Source organism: Oryctolagus cuniculus, chromosome 19, assembly GCF_051225735.1.
Source record: "Oryctolagus cuniculus isolate XC-2025 breed Fujian yellow rabbit chromosome 19, ASM5122573v1, whole genome shotgun sequence".
Taxonomy (NCBI): domain Eukaryota; kingdom Metazoa; phylum Chordata; class Mammalia; order Lagomorpha; family Leporidae; genus Oryctolagus; species Oryctolagus cuniculus.
The window spans coordinates 26,814,526-26,828,786 of NC_142885.1; the positions used below are offsets into that span (position 1 = coordinate 26,814,526).

Genomic DNA, 14,261 nt, shown 5'->3' on the forward strand with positions numbered 1-14,261 from the left:
ATATGGGTGCTGGTTCAAGACCTGGCTGCTCCACTTCTGATCCAGCTCTCTGCTATGGCCTGGGATAGCAGTAGAAGATGGCCCAAGTCCTTGGGCCCCTGCACCCAAGTGGGAGACTCGGAAGAAGTTCCTGGCTCCTGGCTTGGATTGGTGCAGCAGCTCCAGCCATTGTGGCCATCTGGGGAGTGAATCAGCAGATGGAAGACCTCTCTCTCTCTCTCTCTCTCTCTGTCTCTACCTCTCTAACTCTGTCTTTCAAATAAATAAAAAATAAATCTTTAAAAAAAAGAAAATGAAATATTCAAAACACATATAGAGTCATGTATTTCCTAACACTTTCTAAAGCATTTGTTTTCAATGCCAAGATAAGAAACTATTTACTATAGAGAAGAAAAATTCCTCATCCAAAATCCAAAATATAGAAATCTGTACAACTTTGCAACAATCTGTGCAAACTTACACTGGTTCTTAATTTACCCAATAAAACATGACTAACAAAGTTAATGAAATAGATAGTAGTTTTTGGAAAAGACTTTTACATAATTAAGTCCAAGGAGAGTTACAAACCAGACCTCTACTTTCTAAAATTAAGCTGTTTACTCAGTCTTAGAAAACTGCAAACTAAGAAATGTACAGAAAGCTGGCTGGTGCCTCGTGTCTTCTCAAGAGCCTTTTTTTTAAAGCCTGCTGACATGGAAGATTCTGGTCACTTGCTACTTTAAAGGCCAAAAAAACAGCATACAAGAGCTGACCATTTCCCCAGGTCATGCTTACTAGTTTGTCTTTATGTACATTTATAGATATTCAAGTGCTAGGTAAAAGTCTTGTCATAAAATTTCCAGTACTACTATTCTAAATATTAAAAATTTCCAGTACTACTATTTTTATCTTTCCTAGTGAACTACCAAAAATTATGATAATTTTCAAGCATTAATAGTGAAAATTTATCTGGAAGGCTTAAATGCAGAGAACAAGTCATTGAAATATTGATTTTCATTAAAGAGAAGGATTTAAAATTTTAGGTATAATGCCTGGGAGAAACTGAAACATAGGACTTCACTCCCTAGGAAATAAAGTGATCATTTACTTGGTCTAAAAGACTACCAAGTCATTGAAAAGGACTGTACAACCCATGGCTTTTGGCACTTAAAAATTATTTTATCATTCTATCTTGTGTAAGGTCTTCACAGCTATGACGTGCTTTAAGTTCCATAATGTATCCTCAAGAGGAGCTCACCCAAAATGAAAGTCAAATTGTCCATCCATTATAAGATGTCTTTCCAGACTATCTTAACCTAATAGTCATCATATTGTAGTTTTTGAAAGGGTTTTTTTCTACTCAAGAGAACCATCCTTTTTTAAGATTTATTTATTTATTTATTTGAAAGATTTACACAGAGAGAGGAGAGGCAGAGAGAGAGAGAGAGGTCTTCCATTTGCTGGTTCGCTCCTCAATTGGGCACAACAGCTGAAGCTGGGCCAATCCGAAGCCAGGAGCCAGGAACTTCTTCTGGGTCTCCCATGTGGGTGCAGGGGCCCACAGTCTTAGGCTTTCCTCCACTGCTTTCCCAGGCCCAGAGAGCTGGATCAGAAGTAAAGCAACTGGGACTAGAACCAGCACCCATATGGGATGCCGGCAATACAGGCAGCAGCTTTACCCACTACCCCACAGCACCGGCCCCGAGAACTCTCCTTTGAGCTGATTCTTCTGCCTACCATTTGCACTTTGGTGCTGTTTTGACTGGGGCTGCCTGCTGGCTAGGCTTCCTACAGTACTCTGATGGGGCTGTACTGTCTGACTCTGTAGAACACTTCATGGGGATCAACCCAGAGTGTAAGTTAGTGTTCAGAGAGTATCCTGAATAGCTCCTGACTGGCTCAGTGCAAGCAGAGTATCCAGTTTGTGGTTGATGCCAATAGAAATATGATGGTAACCTGATCCCTTGCACAACTTCTGTGGGAGCCATTGGAGTGTGTAATGCTCTGCCCACCTCTCCTGCAGGTTCTGGAGGACCTTTATCTCTCTCTCTTTGCCTCTCCTTCTCTCTGTGTAGCTCTGACTTTCAAATAAATAAATAAATCTTTTAAAAAAAAAGATCATTCCCATTCACAGTATTTACAAAAATATTTAAATGCCTTGGATTAAAGTTAACCAAGGAGATTAGCAATTCTATCATGAAAAAATTTTAAAAATAGAAAAAACAGAAGACACAAAAAATGAAAATATCTTCCATGTTCATGGATTGGAAGAATCAATATAATCAGAATGTCTATTCTACCAAAAGCAATTTACAGATTCAGTGTGATCCCAATGAAAATGCCAAGGACATTCTTCTCTGATCTAGAAAAAATAACGCTAAAGTCATATGGAACACTACATACCCTGAATAGCTAAAGCAATCTTATAAATAAAACCAAAGCTGGAGGTGTCATGAAATCAGATTTCAAGACATACTACAGGATGGTTATAATCAAAACAACCTGGTACTGGCAAAAAAAAATATGTGTGTAGACCAATGGAACAAGATAGAAACTCCAGATTAATCTATGCATCTACAACCTACTTATTTTTGACAAAGGAGCTAAAATCAATCCCTGAAACAAGGACAGTCTTCATCAAATGGTGCTAGTAAAACTAGATCTCCACATGCATAAGAATGAAACTAGGACTCTATCTTACACCTTACACAAAAATCCACTCAAAATGGATCAAAGACATAAATCTATGACCCAATACCATCAAATTATTATAGAAAAAATTTGGATAAACTTTGCAAGACATTAACATAGGCAAAGACTTTTTGGAAAAGACCCCGGAAGCACAGGCAAACAAAAGCAAAATTGAAAATGGGATTACTTCAAGCTGAGAAGCTTCACATTGCAAAAGTAACACTCAGCAATGTGAAGAGGCAACTGACAGAATTGGAGAAAATATTTGATAACTATGCAACTGATAAGGGAAAGTGTTAATATCTAGGCTCTGTAAAGAGTGTAAGAAATTCAACAACAACAAAACAAAGAATCCAGTTAAGAAATAGGCAAAAGACTTGAGCAAGCATTCTTCAAGAGAGAAAATTCAAATGGCCAACAGACACTTGAAAACATGCTCAGGATTATTGGCCATTAGGGAAATGCAAATCAAAACCACAAAGAGGTTTCACATCACACCAGTTAGAATGGCTGTCATACAGAAATCAACAAATGACAAATGCTGGTGAGGATGTGGAGAAAAAGGTACCCTGGTCCACTGTTGGTGAGAATGTAAATTGGTAAATCCATTATGGAAGACAGTATGGAGATATCTCAGAAATCTGAATATAGACCTACTATATGACCCAGACATCCCACTTCTGGGAATTTACCCAACCAAAAGAAACCAGAATATGAAAGAGTTATCTGTACCCCCATGTTCATTGCAGCTCAGTTCACAATAGCTAAGATATGGAATCAAATCAAATGTCCATTAACTGTTGACTGGATAAAGAAATCATTTTATGTATACACTATGGAATACTATGCAGCTATTTATGAAATCAAATTCTGCAACAAAATGGATGCAACTAGAAAATCATTATACTTAATGAAACAAGCCAATCCCAAAAAGAGAGACACCATATATTTTCCCTGATCTGAGGTAACTAATAGAGTACTTAAAATGTAATGTATTGGAGTGAAGTGGACATTGTAAGATTTGATGATTGTTTACATCCCTTATTTCTTCCATTGAGGAATTTTTTTTTTGGTTTCCATACCATTTGTCAAATTCTTTTACTTAGTGTTAACTTCATGATCATTTAACTAAAGTAGATATTTGTAAAAGATAATAGTGGGAATGGGAGAGGGAGGAAGAAGAAGGTTTGGAGCATGGCTGGGAGTGAGGGTGGTGTAGGAAGTATTACTATATTCCTAAACCTGTATATATAAATTCCATGAACCTTGTATAAGTTAAATAAAATTTGAAAATATATAAAAAATTAAAGAAAACCCAAAATAAATAAATCTTTAATATATATTATAGACTATGCAATATTTTACATATTTTGTTTTTCATTCAGTTAAATATTAATATGGGTTAGTTATTTTGCTGTATATATGTGGACAAATATTTAGCAAAATTGTATCGACTCTAACTTCTACTAGGCATCTTTGACACTTCTTTTTCCCTTAACCTTAAGCAAGCCTAATAGTTATGCCTCATAAATATTCCTCAAATACACTATTTATTTCTGTTTCTACCCACTACTATTAGCCAAAAATTATCTTTCCCTATAAATATTAGAAAAACCAAACTTATTTCTGGTGATGTGTAAAATTACTTTTCTAGCAAGTAGACTAAAGGAGAAGGGGACTTAGAATTGAAGGTAAATCATAATTTATAAGACATTGCTATGTATCACAAAAGATAAATTTTTCTAAGACATGAAAGGGACACTAGCATAAACTCTTTTTAAATGCCCATATATCAATATCAATACATCTGTTAAATCAATCTAACAGTAATTTGGTATTGTGTCATATGTTCTAAAGATAAAAGAAAACCTGACTACTTCAGCAAATTGCTTACTTTACTAATGATGATCTGACCCTGACAAAACAGTAGACTATGTCCCCCAAAGCCTCCAAATTTATTTTCCTGACATGTTGCTTCTGAAATGTTCTTGGTTCTTCAGGCTGCTTTCAACATTGTAAGAATGGAAAGCCAACCTTTGCTGTCAATGTGACTATTATCTTTCTTCCATGGTTTTTAACATATTTAGGGAGGTACCTACACAATTCAGCAACACCTTTAATACTAGGGACCAGGGCTCTTCACTTAGTAATTCTGATTAATTTTATGAGTAAGGGATGCTCAGGGATGTGGCGAAACATTATTTCCAGGTGTATACGAGGGTATTTCCAGAAGTGACTAACATTTGTACCAGTATGAGTGAAGATTCACTGTCATCATTGTTGGCCAGTGTTGTCCAAACCACAGAGGGTCCACACAGAACAAATTGGTGTAGGTAAAGCCAATTCTATCTCGTTACTCTTGTGCTGAGACATCCCTCTTCTGTCCACTGACACCAGAGCTCCTGGTCCTTGGGCCTTGGTAACTAGAATCCATTTCAATAGAGGATTTCATCCAGGATCTCAGGCCTTCACCTGGAACTAGGAGTTATATCATTGGTTTCCTGGTTCTCATCTTGCAATAACCATTTTTTTGCCACAATAATCACTTGAGCCAATTTCTACAGTAAATTTCTGCAAAACATATACTTATATATCAATATATTCTATTGGCTGTTTCTCTGGGTAACTCTGGCAAATACAGTAATAGTTTGTACATTTAAGAATACTTTAATTTTTATCCCTCAAGGCCACTATGCCTGTGATTATGAGGAATTACTATAATTAACTGTGAATATGAATTATGGTAATAAAAATAATGACTAATAATTTTTGAACACTTAATGAAGGGCAAATTTTGTTCTAGGGACTTGGCAGATATACTACCATTAATTTTTTTCAGTGACCCTGTAAGGTAGAAACTATAACTTTTTTATGTTTTGAAAACAGAAACTGAGGCTCAGTGAATTTAAGTAGCATGTGAAGGTCACAAATGCTTTTCTTTTATTCTACAAAGAGAAACTGTTCTGCATAATGCATTTGAGCATGGGGTTAAGGGACTTACAGATTTGGGATTATGCCTTATCCCTCTAAGTGCAGCCACAGTCATTTGTCATTGGTTTTCCACAAATGGTGGAGAAATACAAACTTAAAGAAGTATATTGCTCTTTTTAATCTACTCTGAAAATGTTTTGACTTACTGGAAGTTTAGGTAGCAATTAATGGATAGATATTGACACATGGGTGAGTGGATGAAGACCTTTAGGTTTGTTATTTTCTGCCACTGCATAGCACAAAAAATGCCTAAACAAGTTGAAAGACTCCTTTCTGGGAGTCACAAAACATATGCAATAATAAATAGTCACTAGACTTTAATACTAAGCACTGAAGATTAAAAGGGGATTTTACACTTTATAAACATGATGCAAAGACTACTTTGCTTTCTTATTGTTTTGTCTTTTTCTATGCATTCAATATAATTTTTTAAAATTACCTTCCTTGTTTTAAAATATTTTCTCAGTTCTTTTTAATTTTCATTAATATAAAGAACAGATTTAATATATTTCAGAGGTATGATTCTAGTGAGATAACCGGACTTCACTCCCTCCCTTTTCTCCATCAGCCAGTGCTCTTCTTTCCCTTCCTTTTTCCTTTAATCTTTGCAAAAACACAATTTCAATCCATTGTATAATCACAGATTTAATGCACCACTAACAATAATAAGTTAAAGGTAGAAAGACCACAGTTTCACAGAAGTATAAACGAGGGCTAAAAACATCAAATCACAAGATGTCCATTTCATTCCTATACATTTTTGTGCTTTATAATATCTATTACATATCAGAGAAAACATATAGTATTTGTCTTTGAGATACTGGCTGATTTCACTAAGCATAATTATTTCCAGTTGCATCCATTTATTTTCAAGACAGGGTTTCATTATTTTTTAAGGCTGAGTAGTAGTCAATCATGTATATATACTAAAAACTCTTTTTTGAGGATTTATTTATTTGAAAGTTAGAATTATAGAGAGTGAGGGAAGGAGAGAGAGAGAGAGAGAGAGAGAGAGAGAGAAAATATTTTCCTTTTGCCTTCTGCCAGTTCACTCCTCAAATGGCCACAGCAGCCAGGGCTGGGCCAGACTGGAGCTGGGAGCTTCTTCCCAAGTCTGCCACATGGGTTCTGGAGCCCAAGAACACAAGGCATTTTCCACTGTTTTCCCATGTGCATTAGCAAAGAGCTGGATTAGAAGTGGAGCATCCAGACCTTCAACAGGTGCCCACATGGGATGCCAGCACTGCAGATCTGGCTTAACTTGCTACAGCGCAGCTCTGGCCTCCACATATTCTTAATTGAGTCATCAATTGATGGACATTTGGATTGATTCCATGTGTTAACTATTTGTGGATTGATCTGAAATGAACATGAGGGTTCATTCATATGGTAGTCTCATTTTATTTGGGTAAATTCCCAGGAGATGGATGACTGGGTCATATGGTAGATCTATTTTCAGATTTCTGAAGAATCTCCCTATTGTCTTCCATAATGATTTTGCTAGTTTACCTTACCACCAACAGTGTTTAAGGTCACATTTTCACTAAATCCTCACCAGAATTTATTATTTTTCTGATTTTTAGATGATTACCATTGGAACTGGGTGAGGAAAAGCCTAATGTGGTTTTTATTTAAATTTCCCTGATGATTACTGATCCTGAGCATTGTTTCATTTGTCTGTTGGCATTTGTATTTCATCCTTTGAAAAAATGCCTGTTCATGTCCTTTACCCATTTCTTAACTAGATTATTTTGTTTTATTGTTTTTGAGATTCTGGAGCTCATTATAGGTTCTGGATATTAATTATTTATCAATTTCATAGTTCACAAATATTTTCTCTCTTTCTGTCAGTTGCTTCTTCAATGTGTTGAGTATTTTACAGTGAAAAAGCTTCTTAGCTTGATGTAATCCCATTTGTCTATTTGGACTTTGACTATACTTATGGGGTCTTTTCCAAGAGTTCTTTGCCTATGTCAGTGTCTTGCAGTTTCCCCATTGTTTTCCTCTACTAATTTGATCATATCAGGTCATAGATGTAGATCTTTGATCCACTTTGAGTTGACTTTTGGGTAAGTGTCATATTTCATACTTCTGCATGTGGAGATCCAATTTTCCCAGAACCATTTGTTGAAGAGACTGTCCTTTCTCTAGGGATTGATTTTATCTCCATTGTCAAAGATTTAGCTCCTTTGTCAAAATTGGGTGTACATGCATGGATGAATTTCTGGGTTTCTATTCTGTTCCATTGGTCTTCATGTCTTTTTTTTTTGCCAGCACCAAGCTATTTGATTGTAACTGTCTCATAGTATGTCTTGAAATCAGGTATGTGATGCCTCTGGTTTTGTTTTTGTTGTTCAAGAATGCATTAGTCTTTCCAGGTGTTTTGTGTTTCCATGTGAATTTTGGCATCATTTTTTTCTAGATATGAGAATATCATTGGCATTTTTATTAGGATTGCATTGAAATCTGTAAATTGCCTTGGGTAGTTTGGACATTTTGAGTATATTAATTCTTCCAATCCACAAACATGGATTTTTAAAAATATTTTTGTGCTTTCTCTTATTTCTTTCTTTAATGTTTTGTAATTTTGATTGTAGAGATATTTCAAACACTTGATTAAATTTATTCCAAAGTATTTAGATTTTTTGTAGTTATTGTGAGTTGTACTGAATTTACAAGTTGTTTCTCAGCCATGGCATTGTCTGAGTATATAAAGACTACTGATTTTTTGTGTTGCTTTTATATCCTGTAACTTCACCAAATTCTCTTATGAGTTCCAGTTTTCTTCAGTGGAATCTTTTGGTTCCTTTATATATAAGATCATGCTATCTACAAACAGGGAGAATTTGATTTCCTCCTTTCCAAATTGTATATCATTGATTTCTTTTATTTTTCTTTTTGCCTAGTGGCTCTGGTTAAAACTTCCAGGACTATATTGAATAGCACATGTGAAAGTGGGTATCCTTGTCTGGTTATGGATCCCACTGCTTCCAACTTTTCCTCATTCAGTATAATGCTGGCTGTAGGTTTGTCATATATGTCCTTGATTGTGTTGAGAAATGAATGTTTCTGTATCCAATTTGCTTAAGATTTTTATAATAATAAGATGTAGTTTATCAAATGCTTTCTTTGCACGTATTGAGATAATCATGATTTTTATTTTTCAGTTTGTCAATGTGATGTATCACACTTATTAACTTGCATATGTTGAAACATCCCTGTACACCAGAGATAAATACCACTTGTCCAGGTGGATGATCATTCTAATGTGTTGTTGGATTCAATTAGCTAATATGTTATAGAGGATTTTTGCATCTATGTTCATCAGGGATATTGGTCTATAGTTTTCTTTCTTTGTTGTATCTTTTTCTTGTCTTAGAGTTAAGGTGATGCTGGCCTCATTTCAATTGTTGTGAAGATTTAAGAATTAGAATTTGTTCTTCTTTAAACGTTTTGTGGAGTTCAGCAGTGAAATCATTTGGCCCTGGGCTTTTCTATGTTGGGAGGGTCTTTATTACTAATTCAGTCTCCATCTTGTTTATTGGCTGATTTAAGATTTTTGTCTTCATGACTCAATTTTGATAGATTGTATGCTTGTAGAAATCTATGCATTTCTTGTAGATTTTCTGATTTGTTGGCATATAGTTGTTTGCAGTAATTCCTGATGATTCTTTTTATTTCTGTGGTCTCTGTTTTAACATCTCTTTTATCTTTTTTTTAAAGATTTGTTTGTTTTAAATTCAGAATTACACAGATAGAAAAGGAGAAGCAGAGAGAGAGAGAGAGGGGGATTCCATATGTTGGTTCACTCCCCAAATGGCCACAATAGCTGGAGCTGGGCCAATCCAAAGCCAGGAGCCAAGAGCTTCTTCTGGGTCTCCCATGCATGTGCAGGGGCCCAAGGACTTGGGCCACCTTCTACTGGATCATAAGTGGAGCATCCGGGGCTCCAACCAGTGCCCACGTGGGATGCCAGCACTTCAGGCCACAACTTTACCTGCTGTGCCACAGTACCAGTCCCAACATCTCTTTTTTCATCTCTGATATTGTTAATGTTGTTCTTCTCCCTTTTGTGGTTATTTAAACCATGGATGTATCAATTTTGTTATTTTTCAAAACAGTACTTCTTCATTTCAGTGATCTTTTGCATTATTACATAATGACTTTATTTTTCTCTAAAATTCTATTCACAATAGATACAAAAATTTAAATATTAAGAAATAATTTTGGAAGGTGAAAGATATTTAAGATTATAAAACATCAGTGAAAGGTGTCATCAGGGTCACAGAAAAAAGGAAAGATTTTTGTTCATGAACTGGAAGTACTAATAGTGTTGAGATGTCCATACAATCTAAAGCAATATACAGATATAATGACTTTCCATCAAAATATCAATGACATTCTCTACAGAATTACAAAAAAAATCCTAAATTTATGTGGAATCACAAAAGATCCAGAATAGCCAAAGTGAACCCAAGTGAAAAGATAGAACTGGAGGCATCACAGTACCAGATTTCAAAGCTTCAATAATTGAAACAGCATCATACTGGCATAAAAACCAACACAAGGATAAATGGGACAGATTAGATAATGCTGAAATCAACCCATACACATGCATCCAATTTATGTTTGATGCAGGTGTCAAAAACAGACATTGGGAAAAGGATAATCCATTCAACAAATGATCTGTCAAAACTGGCTATACAGATGTAAAAAATAAAATAAAATGCATACTTCTCACCATATACAAAAATCAACTCACAATGAATAAAGACCTAAAGATAAAACATGAAACTATAAAATTACTAGAAGATAATTATGGGAACAAACTTCAAAATATTGATGTAGACAAAGAATATATGAACGATGACAAAATGGCACAGGCAAGGAATACAAATTCCTTGTATTAAATTAAAATATAATATAATATAATATAATATAATATAATATAATATAATATATAAATATAAATTAAATTATATTACATTCAGATACTACTTCATAGCAAAGGAAGTGACACATCTAACAAAATGGAAGAGAATATTTGCAAGCTACTTACCAAAGAAATGATTAAGAATATATGGGAAACAAAAACTCATGAGCAAAAATAATCCAGTGAAGAAATGGGCAAAGGACATGAGCAGACAGTTCTCAGGAGAAGATATACACATCCCCAAGAAACACATGAAAAATGCTCACTGGTCAAATATCACTGGTCAAAATAGAAATTCAAATGGAAACCACAATGAGATATCACCTCAACACTGTTCAAATGCTATCATTAAAGAGACAGAAAGTATAAATGCAAGCAAGGATGTGGTGAATTGGAAACTCACACATGTCTGTGGTAATGTAAATTATTTAGCAACTATGGAAAACTGTCAGAATTTCTTTTTGTTTTTAATTTAATAAGTATATTTTGGAGATAAGATTGTTAACTTACATCATAGTCAAAGGCTTAATGGTTCTACTAATTTGTAAAAGTTAAACAAATAAAAATTAAAAATACCATAATCCAGCAGAAAAATAGGCAAGCGCTATAAGCAATAATCAAATGAAAAGATATGCAACATCACTTACATAAATTAAATTTTAAAATAGTCACAAAATTATTAACACTATAGTAATATATAATTCCTATCTATGCATTTAGCAGAGATTCAGAATAAATTTTGACAATTTCTTTATAATTAGGATCCAGAAATCCCACTATTGGGTAAATATCTAAAAGACATAAAATAATTGTATCAGAGAGTTACAGTACTATTCACAGTAGCTAAATATGGAATCAATGGAGTTTCATTTTCAAGTGAATGGAAAAAGAACATATGGTACATAAACACACTGGAATACTACTCAGTCATAAAAGGGATGAAGTCTTGTCATTTGCAGCAAAATGCTGGAAACTGGAGTCCATTATGTTAAGTTAAATGCACCAACATGGATGGATACATGTAATGAAACATCATATGGTATCCCACAGATATGCATAGCTTTAAAAATCTGGGTGACATTTCCCCATACTGACTTTCCTCCTTACATTCAGTGTATCCACTATACAACTTCTGTAAGCAGTGAAATACATATTACTAAGCGTTTGTTTATTGATAATTATATGTGTATTAATAGGTACTAGAGTTACATTTCTAACATTACCAGAGAATGGGTAGGCTTTATGCCCTATCTGCATTACATAGGCCTGAATGGAGTTACAAGATATCTTGACCATATTCATTACCAAAACATATTTATATTGAATTTCTAAATACTGTTTCCAAATGGATTCCTTTGAAACACTAAGCATCTTTGTCTATATTTAAGTATACATTCTTAATGGAAATTTTGTAAGAATGCATGCAATTTAAGTGAGGCAAATTTGTTGTCTTTCCTGCTCTTCATTATCTGAGAGGCAAATGGAGAGACAGAGCCATGTAGAGAGAAGACGGAAGCAGAACTCCCTTACACTAGTTCATTTCCCATTTGTGCAAAAGAACTGGGAATGAACCTGTTGAAACCAGAAGTCAGGAACCCAATCCAGATCTCTTATATAGGTGGTATGAATCAAAATACTTGATCCAGAGGTGCCAATGAGCTCAGGAAGGGGTAGCTTGTGCTAAAATATGAGGGCAATTGACATTTTTTTGGTTCTGCCGGGAAGACAGCCTGCTACCCCTGTGACATGTGTGTTATGGGAGCGCCGCTTGTCATTTTTCTGTACCAGCTTTTCAGTCTGAAGAGAAAACATGTTTAGAGCCTCATAGTTGCAAAATCTCCAGGTGAAGCTGAGCCCAGACCTACCTAGTGTGCTCATCTTATCAAAATATGTGGAAGTAAAATAATCTGAAGAAAATTCAGGACCACAGAATTTACTGATTGAAATACACTGTATTTTGCACACCAAGAGTAAGAGTGGAGAAGAACCATTTTTTCCCTTCTGCAATCATGGTGGAGGTGGAGGAACAGCAACAGTCATGGAAGACAGACTTTTACTTGGAACTACCAAAAGTGGAACTTCATGCCCACTTGAATGGATCCATTAGTTCTAATACCATGAAGAAGTTAATAGCCAAGAAGCCAGACTTTAAAATCCACGATGAGATGACCATGATTGATAAAGGAAAGAAAAGAACTCTTGAAGAATGTTTCCAGATGTTTCAGATAATTCATCAGCTTACTACTAGTCCTGAAGATGTTCTAATGATCACAAAAGATGTCATTAAAGAATTTTCGGATGATGGTGTCAAATACCTGGAACTAAGGAGAACTCCCAGAAGAGAAAATGCTATTGGAATGACTAAAAAGAGTTATGTGGAATCTATACTTGAGGGTATAAAACAGTCCAAACAAGAAAACTTAGACATCGATGTTAGGTATTTGATAGCAATCGGCAGAAGAGGCGGCCCTTCAGTTGCCAAGGAGACTCTTAAACTTGCGGAGGAGTTCTTCCTTTCTACTGAGGATGTAGTTCTTGGCCTTGACCTTAGTGGAGACCCTACTATAGGACGAGCAGAAGACTTCTTGGAACCTCTTTTAGAAGCTAAAAATGCATGTCTGAAGTTGGCGTTGCATCTTTCAGAGATCCCAAACCAAGGAAAAGAAACCCAAATGTTCCCGGATCTACTTCCTGACAGAATTGGGCATGGAACTTTCCTCAACTCTTCTGAGGGAGGATCCCTGGATCTGGTGGAATTTGTGAGGCAACATCGGATAACTCTGCAACTGTGTTTGACCTCAAACATCAAAATTCAGACAGTTCCATCTTATGACCAGCATCATTTCAGATTCTGGTACAGCATTGCACATCCTTCTGTGATCTGTACCGATGATACAGGTGTTTTTGCAACATACCTTTCTCAAGAGTACTGGCTGGCAGTGGAAACATTTAATTTGACCCAGTCTCAGGTGTGGGATTTATTGTATGAATCCATCAACTACATCTTTGCTTCTGATAGCACCAGATCTGAACTGAGGAAGAAGTGGAATCATCTGAAGCCCAAAGTGCTACAATTTTAAGCTATAATGAAGTCAACTACCTTTGGGTTAGTGTTGCAACCAATCTTCTTGTTATATCCCATAAGCTGTCCACCACTGCTTTTAGGAAGCACAGCAGCCAAGTATCATGGGCTCCTTTACTGAACCATACCCATGGCTGGTGTTCAGTTAATATGTCTTAAACTGACTAAGGCCTTGAGATGTAGCTTACTTCCCTGCTACTTACTTGGAAAGACTTTAAGTGCTGTTGCTTCCTAAACTCCCTGTTCCACTAGTGATTTCTTTGATTTAGCAGTCCCTCCCCAATAGCTAGAGGAATAAAACTAGAGGAATCAAAGTAATTTCTTATCAAGAAAAGTTTTGGAATGATAGCCTACAGTAAAGCATAAAGGGGAAAATAAATTACCACCAAGACCCTTATAAGCCTGCTAGCTTGTGACGATAGCCCTGTATTTTGTTGTGCTTACTCTAATCAGACTCCTTTCACTTAAACTCTATCACTGTAGTTTTTTCCTTTTTCTTTCTTTCACTGGAGCTACCAAGATTTCTACTGCACTACTCATTTTCTTCATTTGCAAAGATCTCTCTAGTAGTGGCAAAACTGGAGT

At 35.5% G+C, this 14,261-nt stretch overlaps 1 pseudogene; it reads left to right on the forward strand.

The window, feature by feature from the left end:
- The first annotated feature begins 12,520 nt into the window (after positions 1–12,520).
- On the forward strand, positions 12,521–13,730 carry LOC138847056 (N6-Methyl-AMP deaminase pseudogene; annotated as a pseudogene).
- The last annotated feature ends 531 nt before the right edge of the window (positions 13,731–14,261 follow it).